The sequence below is a fragment of the Balaenoptera borealis genome, assembly GCF_965194805.1.
Source record: "Balaenoptera borealis genome assembly, chromosome: X".
In the NCBI taxonomy this organism is placed as follows: Eukaryota; Metazoa; Chordata; class Mammalia; order Artiodactyla; family Balaenopteridae; genus Balaenoptera; species Balaenoptera borealis.
Window position 1 is genome coordinate 36050937 of NC_138881.1, and position 24338 is coordinate 36075274.

Below are 24338 nucleotides of genomic sequence, written 5' to 3' on the forward strand. Positions count from 1 at the left end.
GCATGTGGGATCTTCCCGGACCAGGGCTCGAACCCGTGTCCCCTGCATTGGCAGGCGGATTCATAACCACTGCACCACCAGGGAAGTCCCTAGTTTTATTTTAGATTTGAGAACAGTTGAGGCTCAGAGAGGTGAATGAACTTTTCCAAGGTCACACAGATAGAAAGTGGAAGAGCTAGAATTTGAACCTGGCCTCTACTCTTTCAGTCTGAATCATTGTGGGGTTTCAGAGTTGCCATCTGTGTCAGAACACCTGGGGGGCTTGTTAAATGTATAGATTTCCACCTGGCCCTCAGCCCTGGCTTCTGAGTAGGTTCAGGATGAGACTCTGGATTCTGTAGCGCAACAGTCACCCACAGGTGATTCTGATGTATAAACATGCTCCTCTGAAGGCATCCACGGTGGTGGTCTCCTGCCTTATAGCATCATCTACTCCAGCTAGACAGCCAGGGGCCGTAGAGCGGTGGTGTAGCCCTCCCGAGCCAGGCTACCTAGGTTCAAATCCTGGCTCTGCTACTTCCAACTGTTAACTTGGGCAAATTAATGAACCTCTCTGGGCCTCAGTGTCCTCATCTGTAAAATGGGGATGGCCAATAATAATGCCTCACTACTATGGTTGTTGTGAGGATTAAGTGAAGGTAACAGACATAAAGCGCTTAGAACAGCACCTGGCAGCGTAACATCTGTACAGGTTGCCACTGTTGTCAGAACTAAACTATTCTGGAAGCTTTCTGGGGAGCCCCTTAGGTCTCAGGCTACTGTTTGACAGCAGGATTACGTGTGTGGTTCTCAGATTGGGTCTGTTCTGAGGGCACCTGCACAAACATTCTGCTTGGATGTGCCTAGAAAGATCCACTTGAGTTGAGGCCGTTCCCTGTCCATCTGTTCTAATGACAGGCAGCTGGAAGGACTTCTAAAGAATCCTGCCACCTCAGGAGGCTTTTTCTTGTTTCTACCTTACCTCTCTCCTGCTTCTGTTTTAGAGGGCAGCCCTTTGTGGCTGCTGGTGGTGTCTAGACAGATGCCCTGCATTGATCCCAGCTGAGCAGCTCACAGCTTCAGCCTTCTCTGTGGAACAGCCCTCCACCCTACAGGAGCAGCCTCGCCCACAGCTGATGGCTTGGGGCTTATGTGCCCTCCTGCCCCCCCATGGAGGTGGCCTGTGGTCGGTGACTGACTGATATGGGAGATATAAAGGCCCACCCCCTGTGTCAGGTATGGGAATGAATGACTCTGTGATGCTGCCCCGCCTCCTTTTCCCCTGCCCCTACCCCCCTCCCTCCAGGGGATCAGGCTGAGGCTAGGCTTTGGCCAAATCTCCATCTTTGCTTGGCTTCTTTCCCTGCCCTGTTCTTCTTCCCTCCCACCATTACCTGTGTCTCCTGAGAGCCCTTCCCTCAATAATTCACTCGCACAAGAATCCATGTCTGGGGCTCTCCTTCTGGAGAACCTGACCTAAGACACTGCTAGTCACCATGGCCCGCAGCAATAACCCTCGAGATGCACGGAGAGTGTTCCAAGCCATTCCTGGGCCTCTCTGTCCCCTACTTAAGTAATTAGTTCCCTCCTAGGGCCTGTTTTCCAGCCTCTAATCAGAAGTTGGCATGGGGAGCTGCTGGGGGAGTATGATAAAGGAAAGAAGGAACCGTGGTGCGGTGTGAAGCTGAGAAACGCAGTTACCTGGGAGTCAGAAACAGTGGGAAAGTCCCGCTCAAAACCCAGTGTCAGGACCACCCGCTGGAGGCACTCGGTTGCCTCTCCTTTCTGCGCATGTACACTGTGAGGTCATGAGCCTTGGATGCCAGCAAAATAACATTAGTTAGTGGCTCTTGCTGCAGATACATTAAGCTTAGTATAGTGAAGGTGAGATATTTGGGAAATACAGAAGTGTTTTAAACCTGTTTATGTCATTGTACTGTGGGTTTGGAGGGGCAGGAAGGCTCTGGAAGTTCACATAGGCCACTGCCGTGGACCTGCCCTGGGCTGTTACAGAAACAAAATGACCACCTGGAATGGCCGTCCTGCCCGCTGCCTTTCGGTCAAGCACTTTCTTGACAAGTATCTGTTGACATCAGAGCCTTTGTGTTTCTCTGTGCAGTGCAGTTCCCTGAATACTGTCTTTCCAGAAACTGTTTGGTAGCCAGGTGATACTGCTGTAATGTTGTTCATTTGGTTTTTAACTCCCTTCCTTCGTTCTCTGAACGAAGCCGTGTGATATGTGGCCTGTTCCTTCCCTTCAGAGGTCTGGGCTGGAGAAGGCCTGGAAAGGGGATGTCAGATACCCACTAAGGATGCTTTGATTCTCTGTCAAAATTAGTTCTGATTTTAATACAAAATATGATAACACTAGTTAGGGCAAAATGTAAAGAAACACAAACACCTACAGGCAAATCTAGCAACTTTCTGCGTAAATTTTAACTCACAAATAAATGCTTATCTCCTAATTTTTCTTCTTTGGCTTCAAGAAGAAACTTTCGTTTACTCCCAACTATGTTTCACTGGATTTTGAAAAATGTCAGGCCTGGGTAAATCTTCCCAGCTCCCTCATAACTGGATGTGTCCATGTGTATGGTCCAATATTCACTCAACTATCCAACTATATATAAAAAAATTTTTTTTTAGTTTAAAATTTTATTTTATTGAAGTATAGTTGATTTACAATGTTGTGTTAATTTCTGCTGTGCGGCAAAGTGATTCGGTTATATATATATATATATATATATATATATATATATATATATATACACATTCTTTTTCATATTCTTTTCCATAAATATATATATATTTATAATAAATTTTCTTTTTTAGAGCAGTTTTAGGTTTACAGGAGAACTGGGCAGATGGTATAGAGTTCCCATATACAACCCCCAGTTTCCCCTATTATTAACATCTTGCATTAGAATATTGGTTCAATATTGATGACTCCATATGGATACACGATTACTAACCAATGTCCGTAGTTTACATTGGGGTTTACTCTTTGTTGTATGCATTCTGTGGATTGTGACAATGCCTACTGTCATGCATCCACCGTTACAGTATCATACAGAATAGCTTCACCCCCTAAACATCCTCTGTGCCCCATCTAGTCATCCCTCCCTCTCCCTCAACCCCTGGCAACCACTGATCGTTTGACTGTCTCCATAGTTTTGTCTTTTCCAGAATGTCAAGTAGTTGGACTCATCCAGCAGGTAGCCTTTTCAGACGGGCTTCTGTCACTTGGTAATCAGCATTTCCGCTTCCTCCACGTCTTCTCATGGCTTGCCAGCTCATCTCTCTTTAGCGCTTTAGCGATATTCCATCGTCTGGATGTACATGCCGCTTCCTCTGCACTAGACACTGATGGGAGAGCTAAAGAGATCCAAGGGAGGCTAAGCATCAGTCTTTACCTTCGGGCAACTTCTAGTTTAGTTGGGGCCAGAAGACACACACCCGTGCAAAGTCGGCTCGTGATATTAAACAGTAAGTCAGACACGCTGAAAGACACATATGGAATGAATAACTGTTCCAGCAGTTCGGGGAAGGAAGAGTTCGTGGAAGGTTCCACAGAAGAAATGCGATGGGAGGAGGGTGGGGAGAGACAGAGAGGATTTGAGGAAGGCTTTGCGTGTCTCAGCTTTTAACCCTGTGTCCTCTGACCCAGGCTGTAGACAGAGAAGAGGGAGAAGGGAAATGACATGCCCACGGTGTGTCCAGCCTCCCTGGCTCAGGACCATCCCCGCCTGGGGAGTCTCTCTGGCCATTAGCTCGCAGGTGGCTGAAGCCAGTCCCTCTCTCAACACGTGCAAAACTGCAACAAGGAAACTGGTGTCTTTCTTAAATTCCATCTCCAGGCAGCAAAGCCTCTCAAATCTTGAGCTAAACTTCTGTGTGTGTATGGAGTATAAAGTTTACTTTAGAAGAGATCCTTTTTTATACTGTTTTTTTGTGTGTGCGTGTGGTGAGCTAGGTTTTCGGATACCAGGTAATTTTTATTTTTTTAATTGAAGTATAGTTGATTTACAATATTAGTTTAGTTTAGTTTCAGGTGTACAGCAAAGTGATTCAGTGATACACATACACACACACACACACACACACACACACACACACACACACTCGTTTTTCAGATTCTTTTCCCTTATAGATTATTACAAGATACTATAGTTCCCTGTGCTATACAGTAGGTCCTTGTTGTTTATCTATTTTATATATAATACTGTGTATCTGTTAATCCCAAACCCCTAATTTATCCCTCCCTCCCCCAGGAAATTTTTATTCTAGTCTTCATATTTTTTCTGCATTAAAAAAATGAGTGCTTCACGAATTTGCGTGCCATCCTTGTGCAGGGCCCACGCTAATCTTCTCTGTATGGTTCCAATTGTAGCATATGTGCTGCTGAAGCGAGCACTATCCTCTTTCTTTATTGTGGTAAAATATACATAACATAAAATTTACCATCTTAACCTTTTTGAAGAGTCCAGATCAGTGGCATTAAAGACATGTGCATTGTTGGGCAACCATCACCACCATCCAGCTCCAGAACATTTTTATCTTCCCAAACTGAAACTCTGCACCCATTAAACATTGACTCCTTCTTTCCTCTTGGCAGCTACCATCCTACTTTCTGCCTCTATGAATCTGACCACACTAGGCACCTCATGTAAGTGGAATCATACACTTGTCCTTTTGTGTCTGGCTACTATTTTCCACAGTGGCTGCACCATTTTACATTCCGGCCAGCAGTGCACAAGGGATCCAGTTTCTCCACGTCCTCGTCAACACTTGTTATTCTCTGTTTTTTCTGGGTTTTGAAAATAGCCATCCTGATGGGTGTGAAGTAGTCTCTCCTCATGGTTTTGATTTCTTTAGCTAAACTTCTATTTGTTGGGGAAAGAGTTGAGAGTAATGATTCCTGTACAGGATGTTAACTGTGAATGGACTCGACTTTGCCTGTCCGAGGCCAACCTTCCCACCTCTGGCAGGTCACCTGTGTCCTCTGAGGCCCGTCGTATAAAATACACATGAAGTGTCAAAATCCCTTCCCCGAGGATTATTGATGCCATCAGTTCATATGTAAAAAGCTCTTCTAGATATTTCAGTGCATGCATTTTATCTTTCGTTAATTCATTTTCTAAATGGCAAGCAAGTGCAAATACAGGTGACCGAGAGACTGGGGTGGGGAGGCCTGGGTCATCCCCGCATAAGAGCACCGGGTGCCGGATGTGTGGGAGGAACACAGAATTGGGAGCCATCCTTCTTGTTTCCCTTTCTCCCACCTCTGTTAGCAAGATTTTTGTTTTTGCTTTTGCAACACATTCCAGTGTCTGTTGTCAAGCACACACAAGGCTTTCTAGGAAAGCCAAAGGCCAAGCCCTGGCTGCCTTGGCTGATAAAGATGAAGTGAGCCACTCTCAGATTTGGACAGTTTCTTACTTACATAAACAGTGAAAGGAAGATTAGTCAGAGGTGCCAGCTCCCTGGGTGTTTGCCTCACCCCAAAAAGGATGACATCAAAACAAAATGGGCCTGATGGGCCGATTCTAGACTGGCAGTATAAAAATATAAAACTAGGCAGTTTTGTATAAGCTCTATCTTGAGCGGGGTGGTATGAAAATTTCCTAGCTCATCAGAACCCAGGAGGTGATGAGAAACCATCCCGTGAAAGCCTCCCAGGGCAGATAGGGGGGTGTTATAGGCTGAATTATATCCCCCCCCCACCCCAAATTCATATGTTGAAATCCTAATCCCTAGTATCTCGGAACGTGACTGTATTTGGAGACAGGGCCTGTAAAGATGTAATTACATTAAAGTGAGATCATATGGGTGGGCCCTAATCCAATCTGATCGGTGTCTTTACAAGAAGAGGAGATTAGGACACAGAGAGACGATGATGTAAAGACTCAGGAAGAAGACAGCCATCTATAAACCACGGGGAAAGGCCTGGAACCCATCCTTCCTTCTTGGCCCTCAGAAGGAACCAACTCTGCCGGCACCTTGATCCGGCACTTCCAGCCTCCAGAACCGTGAGGAATTAAATTTCTGTTGTGTAAGCCACTCAGTCTGTGGTGCTGTGCATGACAGTGTGAGCTGACTAATATGGGAGATGAATGGAAGATGGCCTCAGAGCATTCCCTACAGGCCTCCATCTTCTCATGTTCTGCCAAGATGAAGATTAGCTGCGGTTCAAGCTTTGCCTGTGTTGTGACCCGTGTGGATACATGGAAGGTCACTAGGGTGCCATGGTACAGCTGTTCCTGGGGGAACACTGGCCTGTCACCTGCTTTGCAGATAATGAGATATTATGCTGGCCGTGGCTTCCAAGTCTTCTAATGCATATATATATATTCACTTGTATTGTTTTAACTTGAAAATTTTTATTTAAAAAAAAAATGGGATTATACCCTACCTACTTTTTTGCAAGATTCTTTCTTCACTTGATGGGCAGTGTCACGGGCAGCCTTACTGACCCCGCTACAATAGTGTACCCTTGAGTCTTGAGGCCAACATTTCCATGCACCGTCCCCTGAGTCCCCACCTTCCTGATGGTGGCAGAGATGACTTGAGAGGTGAACGCATAAGGAGACCATTGTGTTTTCAGCACCAGAGCTGTGGTGGCTTAGTATAGGACAGTGGCAATGATGGAGAAGAGTAGATGAATTTGAGATGTGTAGAATATACATAAAATCTCACCCCTTCCTCCCCCTCCCCCCACTGCCTTTCCCTTCTCTAGTTCATATGTGAAAAGTCCTTCCGGATATAATGGACACACATCTCCACATGTAAAGGTCTGTTTTATCTTTTGTTAGTTTAAAAAGTGGAATCGTCACAGGGAAGCATTGCATCATTTTTTTTAACCGTATCGTTATTAATGAACACAGAGGTTGACCGCACTCTTTTTTAATGTTATAATAAACAGCCTTGGACATGAAGTCTTGTTCTCTCAGGGGGTTCTGTAAAATAGATTCCTAGTGTGAGCGGTGTCAAGAGGTGTACAGTTGACCCTTGAACAACAGGGGTTTGAACTGCTCGGGTCCACTTACAGGCGGGTTTTTTTCAATAGTAAATACTACAGCACTACACGGGTTGGTTGAATCCTCGGATTTGGAACCGTGAATACAGAGGAAACATATATATCTGGAAGGCCGACTCTAAGTTATAGACAGATTTAACTGTGTGGAGGGCCCCACGCCCCTAACCCCCATGTTGTTCAAGGCTTAACTGTGTACCCGACAGAAATGTGTTTCTATGGGCACCAGAAGTCACATGCAAGAATGTTTTTTAGCAGCACTATTTGCAGTAGCCCCAAACTGGAAACAACGCACGTGTTCCTCATCAATACAACAGAATAATAAAGTTCCGTCTAGCCACGCAGTGGAATGCTATACAGCAACAAAAGTGAATGTTCTGCTTCACAGAACAGCATAGGTGAAGTTTAAAAATATAATATTTGTGGGGGAGGGATGGACTGGGAGTTTGAGGTTATTAGACGCAAACTATTACATATAGAATGGATGGACAACAAGGTCCTACTGTATGGCACGGGGAACTATATTCAATGTCCTGGGATAAACCATAATGGAAAAGAATATAAAAAAGAATGTATATATATGTATAACTGAGTCACTTTGCTGTACAGCAGAAATGAACACAACTTTGTGAATCAACAGTACTTCGATTAAAAAATAAAATAAGGGCTTCCCTGGTGGCGCAGTGGTTGAGAATCCGCCTGCCAATGCAGGGGACGCGGGTTCGAGCCCTGGTCTGGGAAGATCCCACATGCCGCGGAGCAACTGGGCCCGTGAGCCACAACTACTGAGCCTGCGCGTCTGGAGCCTGTGCTCCGCAACAAGAGAGGCCGCGATAGTGAGAGGCCCGCGCACCGCGATGAAGAGTGGCCCCCGCTTGCCGCAACTAGAGAAAGCCTTCGCACAGAAACGAAGACCCAACACAGCCATAAATAAATAAAGAAATAAATAAATAAATTAAAAAAAAAACAGCATCATAAAAAAAATAATAATAAAATAAAATAAAATAAGTATATAATATTCGGTGAAAGAAGCCAGACACCAAAGAATATATACTACATAATTCCATTCACGGAACGTTCAGAAACAGTCAAATCCTGTTAGAAGTTGGGACAGTGGTTCTCTTCGGGGAGACTTACTGACTGAGAAAGGGCGCAGGGGGCCTTCTGTGTACTGATAATATCCTCTTTCTCCCTTTGCAGCGGTCACCTGGGTGCGTTCAGTGTCTCAGCCACACACTCAGGATTTGCATCCTTTTCTCCCTGCATGCTCTACTTCAATAAAAATTTACCTGCATTTCTTTAAAGGTACATGTATTTAAACTAATGATCAGAGCTGCCAACTCACCCTCCACAAAGGTTGCACCAATTTACACGCTCAGCAGCAACACGCACGAGCTCTCCTTTCCCCACATCCTTGCCAACAGCAGTGCTAGAAAGCTTTTTGATTGTTTGCCAATTTGATGGCTTTGGCAAAAAGGTATCTTCTCATTTTCATTTGCATTTTCCTAATCATCCGTAGGTTGAGTACGTTTCACGTTTATTGGCTGTTTGAATTTCTTTCTCTATGAATTACCTGTTTATACTTTCCCCCATTCTTCCATTGAACCGTTGGTGGGGTTCTTATTGATATATAATGGATATTAACTTTTCCTTGGATGTGTTGCAAACATGTTCTCCTGAAGCACCTTTTGCTTTTTTTCGTTTTGTTTACGGCACATCACAGGCATCTGCTGCAGGCGAGGCAAGCGATGTGAATAAGTGGAGCAGGCTCCGAGGCCATGGCAGGCCGGGGAGAGCACATGCCTCTGCTGGGAACCAGTGTGCCAGATCTTCTGATTCTTCAGGAGACGCTGGAAATATGGACTTTTATGGGAAAACTTCCAGTTTTTTTTTTTGTTTTTTTTTTTAAATTTATTTATTTATTTTTGGCTGAGTTGGGTCTTCGTTTCTGTGCAAGGGCTTTCTCTAGTTGTGGCGAGCGGGGGCCACTCTTCATCACGGTGCGCGGGCCTCTCACTATTGCGGCCTCTCTTGTTGCAGAGCACAGGCTCCAGACGCGCAGGCTCAGTAGTTGTGGCTCACGCGCCTAGTTGCTCCGCAGCATGCGGGATCCTCCCGGGCCAGGGCTCGAACCCGTGTCCCCTGCACTGGCAGGCAGACTCTCAACCACTGCGCCACCAGGGAAGCCCAAACTTCCAGTTTTAAAATGCTGGCAACTCATTCAAAAAACTTTAAGCACTAGAAGAGACAGCCATGTTTGGGCTGGGTTGGGTCAGCAGGACACCAGCTCGCAACCTCTGGTTGATGCTGTATTGCCCTGCAAAGGAGGTTTGTGTTGTCACATCTGCCCATCTTTTCCTTTAGGACTTCTGAGTTCTGTGTCTTTTTTTTTTCTTTTTATCAGTTTAACACATTTTTTTTTTTTTACTCTCTAAATCCTTCTCTTTTAAAGATAGAGAAGAGCTTTTCATGCTTTTATTGAGGTTTCCTTAATGAGAAATAAAGGTGAATACATACGCTGCTGAACTCAGAGAGTAGAGAAGGTCCTGATCTTGGGGATGTGGGTGGCTGAGCCCAGGAATGGCTAAAACAGAATTAGAACTCCTTCCCATTTTCTCATTTAAGGCCAAGGACCCCCCCCCCCCACATGGTAGGATTTCAAGGGAAGAGAATAAAGAGTTTTATTCCATGATGAAACCAGAGGCCCCTGGGAATACTGAAATTCATACTAATGTGTAAATGACTTACTGAAAACCCCTTCCTGGGAGCAAGTGTGTAAGTCAGAGCAGGGAGAGAGCAGCTGGGCACTGCAAGTCTGAAAGTACAGGAGGATAGAGGAGCTTATCTTGAGTCCGTTCCTCTTGTGTGAGGGAACTTGACCACTCCCAGCTGTGTCTGCCTTCCCCAGACCCACCCTGCCCTGTGTGGCTCCCACTCTGGCTGGGTACTGTCATCGTTCTGAGCAGAATTGATGGGAAGCAAAACAAACACCCACAACCAGCTGGGGGTACTTTAACGGCCTTTGATGGTATCATCTGGGCATTTCTCACCCATGTTAATTAGCAGCTTGCTTTGGCCAAGGTAGCACATCTAGAAACTGTTCTGGGGGTGGAAAAAATTTTTCTGCTTGCATATTTAGCAGGACCCAGCAAGGAACAAAACAGGGGATTGCCGGCTGAGCACCGTGATGGCTCGTCCCTTTTCTGGCACCAGATGACTGGGGTGCTGGGCTTACCCAGGAGAGCCGGTGCTGATGGGCATGTGTTTATCCCTAATAATCACAGCTGCATTTATTGAGTGCCTTGTGTGTGCTAGGAATTGTGATGAGCGCTGTATATGCGCCACCTCGCCTCCTACAATTCATGCTCTGCCTGCAAGTTAGGGCTGTTAATCTAAGTGATGGGGTCCGCTGTGAACCAGGCGGCATGCGTGAGCCAGGCCTCGGAATTTTACTCCTGGGCCAGGGCTTCCTGCCCTCCCAGGCCAGGCAGGGTAGGCCCTCCATTCCAGCAACTTCTCCAGCCCAGTCTTGCAATGCCTTGGGTACCGGGTCTTCAGTCCACTGGAGGGCTGGAAGCAGTCCTAGGTACTGACTGCACAGGCTCCAGGCTCACTGACCCCGCCCCTTTCTGCTTGGCCTCAGTGGCCCTGCCCCCTTTTGCCTTGGGCATTGGGGCCGCTCCCTTCCCATCTCTACCCTGGGTGAAGACTCAGGTGTCCGGAGACACTACTAATGATCCAGGTGTGAACCAATAATGAAGGTGCTGGATGGGAAGAGTTTTTTTTTTTTTAAAGCGTTTTTTAAAAATATTTATTCATTTATTTGGCTGTGCCGGGTCTTAGTTGTCGCAGGCAGGATCTTTAGTTGCAGCATGTAGGATCTAGTTCCCTGATCAAGGATTGAACCCGGGACCACTGCAGTGGGAGCGCGGAGTCTTAGCCACTGGACCACCAGGGAAGTCCCTGGGAAGAGTTTTAAGGTGTGACTTTTCCAGGCCGTGCACATTCATTAAAAAGCACAGATAGTATAGTTTATTTTCTGATTCTAAAAGCAATCGTGCCCTTTGTAGAGAAGTCGAAGATACAAAAGGTACAAAGAAGAAAAAACTTTATCTTACCACCTAGAGATAATCATTGTCAACATTTTCAGATGGTTCTTGCTACTCGTTTTTGTATATTTATGAAAATATATATATAACTTTTCAAATATATATGTAACTTTAAGCAAAGTTGAGAGCATTCTAGCAATATACTTTTAGATTATCTCTTTTCACGCATTGTATCATGTGTGAACACTTGTGAAAAGGACCCCGTGAAGGCAAGACGGGTAAGATGGGCGGAATCAAGGAAAGGGGGGAAGGGTGTGGGTTTTTTCAGCTGCAGGCTTCCCTACCCTCCCCAGGACAAGGTTGTTCCTGGGCCTCTGGGGTGGAGAGTGATGCCGTCAGCTTGGGGAGGGCGAGAAAGGATCCCTCTGCCACCGTCTTCAGTGTCACTCACCAGTTCTTGGGAGGGTGGGAGACTCCCGGCAGCGGCCGCCTGGGCCAGCGGGGCCCTCTGGTCATGCCCCACTCCTACCCCATTGTGATCCAGGACCCCACAGCTGCCCCCTCCCCTGTGATTTTGTGTGTGAGTGTGTGTGTGTGTGTGTGTGTGTGTGTGTGTGTGTGTGTTGAGGGGGGCTGTCTCTCAGAGGGACAAAAGGGGTGGCTTCTGGCTTCTTGAGGCCTTCCAGTGGCGGGGGCGGGGCACTCATGGCTGAGGTGCTCCTGCCTCTTGAGAAACAAGCTGCCTTTTGCTTGTGACTGTGGTACTGCTAAGCCCCATTAGCTGTTTTCCTAGAAGTGAGAATGGATTTGCTCTGAGTTCTGTCATCCCTTGTGACCCACGGCTCACTGAAGCAGCGCCAAGAGCAGGGGACTGGCCACCAAACGGAGCCCTGTTAACCTGCCCTCAAGGGTACTTGGACTTGATGCTGGCCTTGTGAGTATGCCCCCTGTCTCCATCCTCCAACCACCTGACAGAGACAAAGTTCTTGAAGCATAGGAAGGTTTGGTGCTCCCCTGGAAGGTCGTTCATTCGTCGGTGCCAGTGGAGGAGGCCCTGCTGGGTCTTAGTGATTAGAATGAGAGGGACCTGGGTTAGAGCCCCAGCTCTGACCTTAACCTGCCACCTTGGGCAAGTTACTTAACCCCTCTGAGTTCAGTCTCCTTGTCTGGAAAATGGGCCTAACAGTACTTACTTCACAGAGATAGATGCTCTACAGATTATATGCTTTAAATTATGTACATTTGGCATCTATCACAGTGCCCGAAACACAGCAGGTACTCAATAAATGCTCATTGTTATTGTGTGTTAAATTTACTCCTCATAACTTTTGGCAACGAATATTATCACCCCATTTTACAGAGGGGGCAGCTGAGGCTCAGAAGTTTACACAGTATTTCAGCTAATTATTACAGTGTGACAACCATCCAAAACCTTAGTGGCTTAAAACAACACTGAATGATAATGAATGAATGATAATTTCTCATGATTCTGTGGATTAACTGGGTGGTTCTTGGGCTCCAGGTGGTGTCAGCTGGGGTCTATCATGTGAATACAGTCAGTTGGCAGCTAGATTTGGCTGAAAGGTTGAAGAGGGCCTCTCACATGCCTGGGGTCTTGGTGCTGGCTGTTGGCTGGGCTGCCTCGGTTCTCTTCCTCATGTCGTTTTCACCAGGCTAGCTTGGGCTTCCCCAAGCATGGCAGTTGACTTCCAAGAGGGAGTGTTCCAAGAGGACAAGCCTCAGCATGCAAGCACTTAGCAAGCCTCCGCTTTACATCATGCTTGTTAATGTCCTTATTGGCCAAAGAAAGTCACATGCCCAAACCCAGAGTCAGTGTGGGAGGGGACAACATGAGGGCACACATACTGGGAAGCATGGCTTATTGGGGATGCCCAAGTAACAGTCCACCAAAAAAAGGCTTGTCTAGGCTCCCACGGCTGTTGAATGGCATAGCTGGGATTTGAACCCAGGTCTGTCTGACTCCAAAATCCGTGCTTCTCCCTCAAAGCATGGCCAAGGCTGACTCTATGGCAGGCTGGTGTTTGTGGCCGCCCCCACCAGAATCGGATGGTGATGTGATTTTCCATCTCGTCTTCAGCCCATCCTGCCCTAGCACTCCATGATGTCCTTGAACCTCTCCTGCTCACCTGACAAAGGGGAGAAAAGCACCCTTCTTCTGCTGGGCCCCTTCTGTTCTTCTCCCTTCCGTGTTGACTACAGAAAGCTACTCCTGCTTCCTTCAGAGTCCCAGCCAAGACCGAGGTGGCCCCATCACTTGTGGCCTCTCCAACCACAGCAGCATCCTGGCTCTGCTGGCCTCAGGGTACACACACCTCTCTGGACCTCAGTTCTGTTTTGGGGGTACCCTTTCTTGGAAAGCAAGGGTCACGGGAACAAAGACAATATCACGGAGATAAGCCCAAGTTTATAGCACATTGTCGTCATCCCAGAGGACTTCCAGTCTGCCCACCGGCTGGGCCAACTCCTGAGATAGGCCTCCTACCCTCACCCCTGTCTACACTCAGCTGATTTGAGTTGGCTCCACGGTGATGACTGCAGGAATCCAGCCCCTTCCAGCTCCTGCCTGCCTCTGACTGAGTGAGGCCCTGGTCAGTTTCACCCACTGATCTGACCTGAAGGCCCAGCACCTAGGTGAGGAGTGCCCTTCTCATGGTCCTTTCCACTCCCAGTTTGTGGTTGCAGGGAGCATTGCTCACTTTCCTGTGGCTGGACTCTCACTCTCCCCTCTTCTTAAGGCCCCAAAAGGACAAGCCATTTGTTCAATGCCCTATCATGAGCTGACGGCAAAGCTGGGGCCTTGAACCTGGGATGTCATCTCCAGCCATTATCTCTCTCTCTCTTTTTTTTTTTAAACTTTTTATTTTATATTGAAGTATAGTTGATTAACAATATTGTGATAGCTTCAGGTATACAGCAAAGTGATTCAGTTATACATATACATGTATCTATTTTTTTTTTTTTTTTGGCTGCACTGGGTCTTTGTTGCGGCACGCGGGCTTCTCTAGTTGTGGCACACAGGCTCCAGAGAGCGCGGGCTCAGTAGTTGTGGCGTGCAGGCTTAGTTGCCCCGGGGCATGTGGGATCTTAGTTACCCCACCAGGGATCGAGCGCCCGAGTCCCCTGCATTGGAAGGCAAATTCTTAACCATTGGACCACCAGGGAAGTCCCCCATGTATCTATTCTTTTTCAAATTCTTTTCCCATTTACGTTGTTACATAACACTGAGCAGAGTTCCCCATGCCATACAGTAGGTCCTGTTGGTTATCCATTTTAAATTTAGCAGCGTGTACATGTCAATCCCAAACTCCCTAACTATCCCTTCACCCCACCCTTCTCCCCACCCCGGCAACCATAAGTTCGTTCTCTAAGTCCGTGAGTCTGTTTCTGTTTTGTAAATAAGTTCATTTGTATCATTTCTTTTTTAGATTCCCCATATAAGCGATATCATACGATATTTCTTTCTCTGTCTGAGTTACTTCACTCAGTATGACAATCTCTAGGTCCATCCATGTTGCTGCAAATGGCATTATTTCATTCTTTTTTTTTTTAATTAATTTATTTATTTATTGTGTTGGGTCTTCGTTTCTGTGCGAGGGCTCTCTCTAGTTGTGGCAAGCGGGGGCCACTCTTCATCGCGGTGCGCGGGCCTCTCACTATCGCGGCCTCTCTTGTTGCGGAGCACAGGCTCCAGACACGCAGGCTCAGTAATTGTGGCTCACAGGCTTAGTTTCTCTGCGGCATGTGGGATCTTCCCAGACCAGGGCTCAAACCCATGTCCCCTGCATTAGCAGGCAGATTCTCAACCACTGCGCCACCAGGGAAGCCCTATTTCATTCTTTTTAATGTCCAGCCGTTATCTCTTGCGGGAGCGTCACTGCCCCCAGCCTGCATTTGTGAAGTCTGAGCTGGGCCCGCAGCTCTTCTGCCTCAGCGTGGAACGAAGGCTAACAAAAAGCAAAGCCTCTGGAGGAAGAGGAAATGTTCTCTGGGTGCTGAATGGGAGACCTGGGGGAGGTGTGTGTGTGTGGGAGGCCTCTGACTTGTGCCCAAGGAAAGGTCATGGTCAGTGAGAAGGCCTTTGATGGGAGGGAGTCTTGAGATGGAGCCCAGGAACGTCATTGTGCAGCTGCCCAGGATGGACATGGGATCCTCTGACAAACCAGGCCAGTTCTCCTGATGTAAGGCCAACAGGCTGACGTCCTGGGACACGAGCTCCCAGGAAGTGGGCCACGATGCACAAGGGATCTAGAATCGCTGGTGTCCTGTGTGGTCTCGCTGAGGGAAGCCAGGCAAAATCTGGCAACTGAGCTGTAACGGCCAGAGCTCTTGGCTCCGAGCAACAGGAAGCAATTCTGGTTTATTTAAGCAGAAAAGGACTTTATCAAAAGGGTCTTGGTGAGTTCACAAAATAACCAGGAGGGCTGGAGAACCGGGTTTGGAAAGCAGGCCAAACAAAGGAGGCTGCACAGCGGTCAGGACCACGGCCAAAGTCAGGCCCATCCAGTGACAATCCCACTGCCAAGTCCAGGACACCCTGCCACCTCCGGACATGGATATGGTCCCTGCCATCCCAGGAATGGAATGTCATTGCCATGGTGACTGCCACCCTCCACCAGAACGGACTCCTGTGCTCTGTGCATCTCTGCTTCACTAGCTCCTGACTCCAAGTCTTTGATGGGGCATCTGATTGGCTGAGCGTAAGTCGAGCCCACGCTAACTGCAGTGGCAGCTGGGAAAATGATTGTATGGTGTTTTTCGCTTCTCTGGTGGGAGGCAACTAGGAAGATGGGCAATTTCTCAAACACGGTAGTGGGGGTTGGATGCCGGTCAGCCTTGTACTTACCTCACCTGGAAAAATGCCGAACAGCTGTCCCCAGGGAGTGCTAGAGGATTGTATGTCTCCAGGGAGAGCCTGAGCTTGTCTTCCCTTCCTCCAGATGCTGATGGAAGTGTGTGTGTGTGTGTGTGTGTGTCTGTGTGTGTGTGTCTGTGTGTGTGTGTGTGTCTGGAAGGACAGGAACACATTACACAACGTGGGGTCAGGAACCCTGGGTTCGGTTCTGAGTCCCTGGGCCTCAGTTCCACTCACAGCCTGCTGTCCAGCCTTTGAGCATGCAGAAGATGTGTGGTGGCTTCTGCTGTAGTCTGGGCCATTGGGCCAAAAGATGCCCCCAAGACTGCCAAAGCCCCAAATGGAATGGGGCCATTGGTTCCGTGTAACAGATGAGAGCGCAGGTTTTGGAGTCAGAGAGATCGGGGTTCGCCAGCCATGTGACCTTGTACATGTTCCTTAACGTCTCTGAACCTCAGTTTCCTTATCTGTAAAATGGAGATGAGGTGGCAGGCACTCAGCCTCCATTCCAACCTGTTTCTGTGGCGCCTTCATGTTCTGCAGAGGTTGGAAGGCTAAGAACTACAGTTCCTGGACACCTCTGCAGCTGGGGCTGCAGATGAGAATTAGATTCCAGCAAGGAGATGCACCTGTGTGAGGTTAGGAAGGCAGCAGTGGGGAAGAGACTACTTGCCTGCTACTCTGGATGTTGCTGCTGAAGACACTGTGTGTGTGTGTGTGTGTGTGTGTGTGTGTGTGTGTGTGTGTGTGTGTGTGTGTGTGTGTCAGTGTGAGAGAGACAGAGAGAGAGAGGCAACATTCTAGTGTCTGATTAGTTACCGGCTTTGTATTGAGAGGTGTTGTGGTGGCAGTGGCTTCCTGACCTTGGATGGCAACTACAATAGTGTCCTCTTGAAATCAACATCTCTGTGGCTGACCCCCTCCCTTCCCACCTTCCTGATGATGGCAGAGATGGCAGCAGTCTTGGCAGCCCAGCTCAGTGGTGTTACGGGCGTCTAGAGCCTGCTCCAATGATTTTGTAAGCACCTAGTTTCCTGTATTATATCTCTTCTGGCTTAAAATAGCTGGAGAGGTTTTCTGTTTCCTGCAACTGAACCCTAACTGCTATAGGAGTCACACCCCATTGCTCACACAGTTGTTGGGATGAGAGGAGATGGTGGGTGCTACACAGCTTTGTAAACTGTAAAGCCCTTTATGTCTGTTAGGTGTTTTTCAAGGAAGGGTGTCCCTTTTGTCAGGGGAGACTAAACATGATAGAAACCCTTGTGACGAGCCACTTGTTTACACGTTCTTTTATCACAAACTGCTGGAGCAGAAGACAGCCTGAAAGAATTCAGGTAATTTGTGTGCGTCACCTGCTTTCGGAGGCCAAAAGGGTTCTGCTGTAGATTCAGGGCGAATACAGCCTCTCTGTCCACAGTTAGAGCAATGACTGACATGCCATGGAGGCTGGGAAAGGTGGCAGGTGTCCTGGTGTGAACCTGAAAAGTCAGCTACCACGGGACTCTCCCCTACCCATGCCTGGGCTCCCCCATTAACCCGCTAGTTTGTGTTAAAGCCCACTTTAATTCCGTACCCCTCCCAGTTAAATCTTTGTATTTACAAAACCTTGCCCTCCTCTCCCATCAGGTTTGAAGGATCTCCCTTTCTGTGGTGAATAACATTCTCATGGTCATGTCATTGGCCCCTATTTCCTGCCACAAAATGAGGAGTCTTTGTGGGGTGAGGGGCCAGGCAGGTGGTCCTGGGGGCCATGAAGCTGGGAGGAAGCTGGGCTGGGGCTTGGCTGCCAGAACAATCCAGGCTCCACTCCAGCCCATCAGGGGGCTTGAGGCTGAGTGGGCAAGATAAACCGTTTCAGTGGTTTTTAGGAGCCCTAATCAATTGCAAGGCAGGGCAAAGCCCTCGGGGACAGATAAAGCCAGCCCTGCGCTCCAAGCCCAGTTGGAGCCAACATTTGTGTGGTTTGAACTTTTGTGTGGTTTGGACAAGTCCGCCCAGCTTTGCCGGGGTGGTTTACTCTGTTCCCAAACTGCAGTACAGTGAGGCGAACAGCCCTGGACCCAGTAAGCCAGCGCTGAAATGATTTAGGTGGCCTGTCCTCTGTCCCCGCAGGGCCCTACAGCCTTGGGGAAGAGAGGCTGAGCGTGCCATACCCCTGGTTCTCGCCGGTGGCACGGGGTTTTAGGAACGCTCCATTGCCCAAGGCAGGCAAGACCTTCGCCTCGGGGAGTCGAGCTGCTGCTGGTTTGATTCTCCGCTTCTGCTTCCAAACTAAAAAACCGATGCCCACTTTCAGATTCCATCCTCACTGCGCAGAGGAAGCCCGAGATGCTGGGGACACCACCTGGAGCCTGGGCGCATAGCACCTGGGCAGTTTTTTTTTTTTCCTTCCAGCTTGAGGTATCTTGTTTAACCTCTAAGGTGCCTGAAGGTCTGGAAGGCTCGCGTGCAGGCCTTTGGCTGGCTACGGGAGAGGCTGGGCGCCCCAGATCCCAGCACCGCCGGTGGGCACTCTATGTGCCAATGTCTGTCGTGCTTGTGTGCAGCAGAGCAAGGCTGCCCCATGAGGTGGTTGGACGCTGGGCCGGCAGGGACCCATCTGACAATGCCCTGTCCCCTGGGAAGCCAGTGCCAGCCTGCGCGGGCCACAGCAAAATAGAATCAGGAACAGGTGCTGCCTGGGAGGGAAACTCGGGCGCCTGGCATAGCTCAGTGATGCTCGCGCCCTCCGGGGACCTTCCTGCCTCCACAGAAGGTGGGGACAGAGAGGCGAGCACGAAGAGAGAGAAAGGGAAGTGGGAAGAAACTGGTCACGGAGGAGGCTATTTTTATTCTTTGGTGCAGCTGCATGCATTTCTCTGACCAACTAGGCAGAGAAAATCAGACTGGCTCCTGCCGAAAGAGGCCTTATAGTTGGGGTGGGGGGCAGGGAGGGGGAGGTGCACAGGAAAGGGGTGAAGAGGGGGAAATGCCTGAGGATACAGCAAACCACAGTCTCCAGAAGGCTTCACTGCACAGAACAACCCCCCTCTGCCGTCCTGTGCCCCAGATGCCTCAGCCTTAACCTTGGCTGCTAGAAGTGGGCCATCCTTTCCCTTCTGGGTGACACCTTGGGCGTGACCCAGTCAAGACTAGGCATTTGTTCATCACTGTCTTCTGCTGTTGGGCCTTGGAGGAGAGCCTTATCCCTTCCAGCAGGGGACAAGACCTCCTGGGTGGTGTCAGTTACCATGGTCACCCTAGCACCTGGAGAAACTGGCAAATGTCCCAAACAGGAAAGCAACATTAGGGGTCAAGGCCCTAGAGTTAGACTCTTTTGAGGCCCTGATTGTCTAAGTCAGCAGTTCCCAAAGTGTGTTCCAAGGATCCCTGTGGTACCCCAGACCTTTTCAAGACTGTCTTTTCTAACTGCAAGCTCCATAAGGCTGGATTTTCTTCATGTATTTCGACCAAAACCACATATCACAACAGATTGGATGCTGAAGCAGCTAGGAGAAAGCAGCTGTCTTCTATGAAGCCAGCTATTAAAGAGGTTTGCAAAAATGTAAAGCGATGTCACTTTTCTCCCTGATTTTTTTTTTAGAAAATACAGTCTTTTTTTTCATTAAATTGTGCTATTGATGTTAACATGTGTATTAGTTATCTATTGCTGTGTAACAAATAGCCCCAAAACTTAGTGGCTGAAAACAACACACGTTATCTCTCAGTTTCTGTGGGTTAGGAATCTGGGAGTAGCCAGCTTAGCTGGGTGGTTCTGGCTCGGAATCTCTCATGAGGCTGTAATCAAGGCATGGTCCAGGGCTGCAGTCATGTCAAAGCTCAACCAAGGAAAGAAAGGATCCAGCTCTCAGCTCCCTCACATGGCTGTTGGCAGGCCTCAGTTCCTTGCCATGTGGGCCTCTCATCAGGGCTGCCTTGTGACATGGCAGCTGGCTTCCCCCAGAGAGAGTGAAAGAGAGCACCCAAGACAGAAGCCACAGTCTTTTTATAATCTAATTTTGGAAATGACATCCCATCACTTCTGTCTTGTCTATTAGAAGTGACTCAGTAAGCCCACCCCACATTCAAGGGGAGGGAAATATTCAAGGATGTGGGTGACAGAAGGTGGGAATTACTGGATACCATCTCAAAGACTGCCTACCACTCATCTAATAAGTTCATTATTATTATTTTTATATCAATTAACAAATATTTAAAACTTTCCTCGGTTTTCATTTTTAATATGGGAAATATTGATACATGGGTCAATATAAACAAAAGCTTTTTGGAGTGCTCAATAATAAATAAAAATGTAAAGGGGTCCCAAGATCTAAACATTTGTTAACTGCTGGTCTAGGTGTTATGGTATCTATAGGAGAAGTACGTTAGTAACATGTGGAGGTCAGTCTGCCCACCCATCCATCTATCCATTCATCCATCTGACCATCCAACCATCCATCCATCCATCCTCATCCTCCCATCCATCCTTCCATCCATCCATCCTTCCATGCATCTATTCTTCTATCCATCCATTCATCCACCCTTAAATCCATCTACTCACTCACCTATCTACCCATGCAATCAAAATGTTCCAACTACTGTGCTAGGGCTGGTACTTTAACAAGGTTGCTAGTGACTGCCCTATGGAGCGTGTCACATTTTAACAGATGAAACAACAATAAGATGAATTTAAAAATAATAACATCAGGTTGTGATCATTTGGACCCCCAAAGCCTGGAGCCACAGGAAGCTGGTACACTCAAATTGGCACCATTTTGGCAGGTGACATCATATGTGGCCCAGACTAGGGGTGGGGTGGGCCCAGACTGCAGGGTCCAGGGAGCAAGAAATGTGTGGCAGCTGTGGAGAGATGGCATGAGGCCCTGGTGAACCAGAATGATCTCAGGTTCTTCATGCCTAGTTAATTGGTGACTGTGGGACTCGGGGTAGAAGACCCTTAAGTGGAAGATGTAACCCATATGGGCAGAGTTCCTATTTCTTGGTTCACTTTCCCTTTTCTCAATGGAGGGTCTCCTTCTGGACCTGACTTGACATGCTCTGGCTTTAATTTTGATCCTGGAGACTCCTCTGTGGCTTGCAGTGTCCCCTGTGAATCCCTGAGCCAGAGAGGCCCCCATTTCAGAGTCCCCAGGGAAAATGCTCTGATTCATGAGAAGGGCCTCAACCTATCACCCCCAAATATGTGAAGACTGGGCTCTTTTATCATCTTGTCACTGACAAGTTTGAGCTGGCAACCTTCTGATAGGAGGAGGTAGGGGAAGTGGGGGGCAAAGAGAGACCAAAAACCCAGGCTGGAGGCATAAGGACACTGGGTTCTGGAACAGGAAGAACAGGGGTGGGTGGCTGGGATGGACAGAGCGCATAAATGATGATCTTCTCTACTTCAGAGCCTGGCCTCACCAGCCCTGCTCTAAGGGGCAGCTAAGGTAGGAGACCCCAGCCCCTCTTCCAGCTCCTGAAAGCCATTGAGCATTTTAAAGAGGAAATGTGTGCCCCTCCCTCAATGCTTGGAGCTTTCATTGTATGAATTGTTCCCCCAGGGAGCAGGGCAGTGTGAATCAGTTACACTTGCTCTTGGTGCCGATGCCCCAGCCTAGTGGGTTCCAGAAAGACCTAGGCCAGGCCTCTTTGGGACGACATATGTCAGGGATGCTCTTGGGGGGAGGAGGGGTGTTGCTTAAAATGTGGCCTCTCTGTGGCCCGGCACAATTTTTCCAGTCTTCTCCATGACGGTTCGTTGGTGGCTTCAGGCCTGAGGTTTGAATGTGGGCTGTATCTTAGCAAAATGCTAAAACAATGGAGATATTTGTGTGCAAGTTCAACCCCCTATTTGGCTCTTGAGCCCTTCTCAAGAGAGAACAGGTGTTACCTTTGGTTTCTGGCCTTGTCATGGATAAAATTGGTGAATGAGTAATAAGCAGCTCAGGTGCACCTGATACCAGGGGATCTCAAAACGCTGTCCCGTACCAGCAACATCACCATCACCTGGGAACTTGTTAGAAATGCAAATTTGGGGGCTCACCCCAGACCTACTGAGTCAGGATTTTTGGCAATGGGGCTGGGGCCTGGGAATCTGTGTTTAAACAACCCCTCCAGGTGATTCTGATGCCCTCTCAAGTTCAAGTTTGAGAGCCACTGTTTTACGAAGAATATTATTCTCATTTGACAGATGAAGAAAATGAAGATCAGGGCGGCTACGTCACTCGACCAGGATCGTGCAGCCAGCAAGTTGGGTGCCAGGACTCAAAGCAGGTCTTTCATGAGAAGAACTCTTGTTTTTTTCTTTTGTCTCTTCCACTCCCTCCCTCTCTGTCCTCACCCCACCATCCTCTATCCCGGAGGTTCTCGACTTGGCCGTATATTGACATCACCTGGGGAGCTTTAAAAAATAATGTTGCTGTTAGGCCTCCACCCTAGGAAACTGAATCTCCGGGGTGTGACTTCAGCATCTGTACTTTTTATTCCCTCTTCACAGGCAGCCTTACCCAGATTCCTTTGCGATTCCAAATGTTTCTGATGCATGCATTTGCACTAAGGTGTTAGTAACTGGATGTGTTACCTTTCTCAGGGTGTCTGCATTTGAAAAAAGAGCCAAGGACATAAAATAATGAATTGCATAAGCATCTTAGCGAGTGGGAGAGACCAGCTTTTGATCTCCTTTCTCACACTTGCAGCAGATTTATTGCCCTCACATGTCCTGCTAGGAATCTACCCAGCAGTCTTGGCTGAGATTTCTGAATATGCTGTGGCTTTTTGAGGGGCTTTTTGGGCTAGAAGAACTTGAATGAATCATTTTTGAATGCCCTTAAGCCATCAGCCTTGCCCACAGAGGGCAGTCAGTTCAATTCTAACTAGCAAGCAAAACCAAAATTATTCGCCCAAAATGTTTTTGCTGTTGTTGTTTTTTTTAACCATTCAATGATGAATCTTCCCCTGTCAGACCTTTCCCAGTGCCCATCCAAACATACTCAGGCACAGAAATTGAGGTGGTACGTATCTAAACCGTAAGTTAGAGTCATTTCCCAGATCCCAATTCAGTCAAATTTCAGGAGACCCTTACCGTGGCTAATTTTAGGACATGACAAGATTTTGACGTTGACGCCCCCTTTTAATTTTTTTAATTGTGTAAACCTTTTTTTATTGAAGTATAGTTGATGTATAATATTACATTGTCGTAAACCTTTGATTTTTAAAAAGGAAGAAAAATAAAAGCCATCCTAAAATGATTTTTTTTTTTTGACTGGCATCTACGTCTCTACCCTGCTTCCTGCACCTGGTGGGGGACACAGCGCTTCTCCGCCCTTCAGGAAACGGCCCACTTGTCAGCAGCTGGGCTCCCAGGAACAAAGGCCTAGGTTCATTACCACAGTATCGACCCTGACACGTTGCACTCGGGCCACCTCCCCCAGAGTTCCTCAATTCACACCCCAAATGAAGCGTAATTGGACCTGGACATCTTTGAAGTCCCCCGAGCAGCTCGCCAGCATTTTGAAATGTCCTTGATTTGCATGGTGAAAACCTGGTTGGAGGTGACTTTTTCTTTCCCCTCATCCCACGGTTTTAAAGACAGAATGATTTAAAATGACATTCCCCAGCCAGGGAAGAGTTACCATGGAAGAGATAAAAATTCTCAAAGCCCAGAAAAGGCCAAATAAGTCCGAGGATTTGATGAATCTCTCCTTTGCTCGGATTTTGTTCTGCGAGGGCCACATACCAGGCCATGGTTTCCTCTCGAACTTCTCCCCACGTCCCCGACCTGGGGGGATGACGAGGATCCAGGAAACTCGGCTAGGAGGTTCTGCAGGCCAGCAGGTTGCTGTCAGACCTGAAGCAAGAGCAGGGCCCTGCCGCAGGCCGGTGAGTTGATGAGGGAGACTGTGTGTTGATCGGGGGATCATCTGTCTTGCGTTCCAGCTGAGCCAGCGCCGCTCTGCAGGGATCGTGCACAGTCCCAGAAATCAGCATGCCCGTGTGCCCTGTGGGTCTAAAGCTTGGTGATTTCTTGCAGCCCACGGAGGGGCCTGCTTGGTGGAGTCGTGCCTGCGGCCTAGGCGGGCATTTGTCAAGCCCGGGAGGAGCTGGGCCGTCTGCTTTCCTCTGGGCAGTGGCCTGCCCCCGGTTTGCAGTCCCTCCCACACACCCCCTCCTGCTTCTGTGAGCTTCCTCAGGGGTAGCCATCCTCTGAAGCAAATGATCCACTTTCCTCTAGAGCACCACTGTCCAATAGAACTTTCTGTGAGAAGGGAAATATTCTATATCTGTGCTGAGATGTGGCTAGTGCAACTGAGGAAATGAATTTTCAACGTTATGTAATTTTTTTGGGATTTCTTTAATGAAAGTACCGTTGATTTACAATGTTTCAGGTGTACAGCAAAGTGATTCACGTCATTTAATTTAAATAGCC

At 48.1% G+C, this 24338-nt stretch overlaps 2 long non-coding RNA genes across 4 annotated transcripts in view; one reads left to right on the top strand and one right to left on the bottom strand.

Moving 5' to 3' along the window:
• Positions 1-24338, top strand: part of LOC309621179 — an 82633-nt gene that overhangs the window by 49311 nt on the left and 8984 nt on the right. For 2 of the 3 annotated variants that reach the window (XR_014239788.1, XR_014239789.1), the window contains exon 3: positions 22104-23791. This is a non-coding gene — a long non-coding RNA (uncharacterized lncRNA). The remainder of the gene's footprint in view (positions 1-22103; positions 23792-24338) is intronic. The other variant, XR_014239790.1, reaches the window with a different exon arrangement.
• LOC309621201 lies at positions 7972-11605 on the bottom strand. The gene is made up of 2 exons (XR_014239815.1): positions 9188-11605; positions 7972-8872 (listed from the first exon to the last, which is right to left on the bottom strand). It is a non-coding gene; the product is annotated as an uncharacterized lncRNA (long non-coding RNA).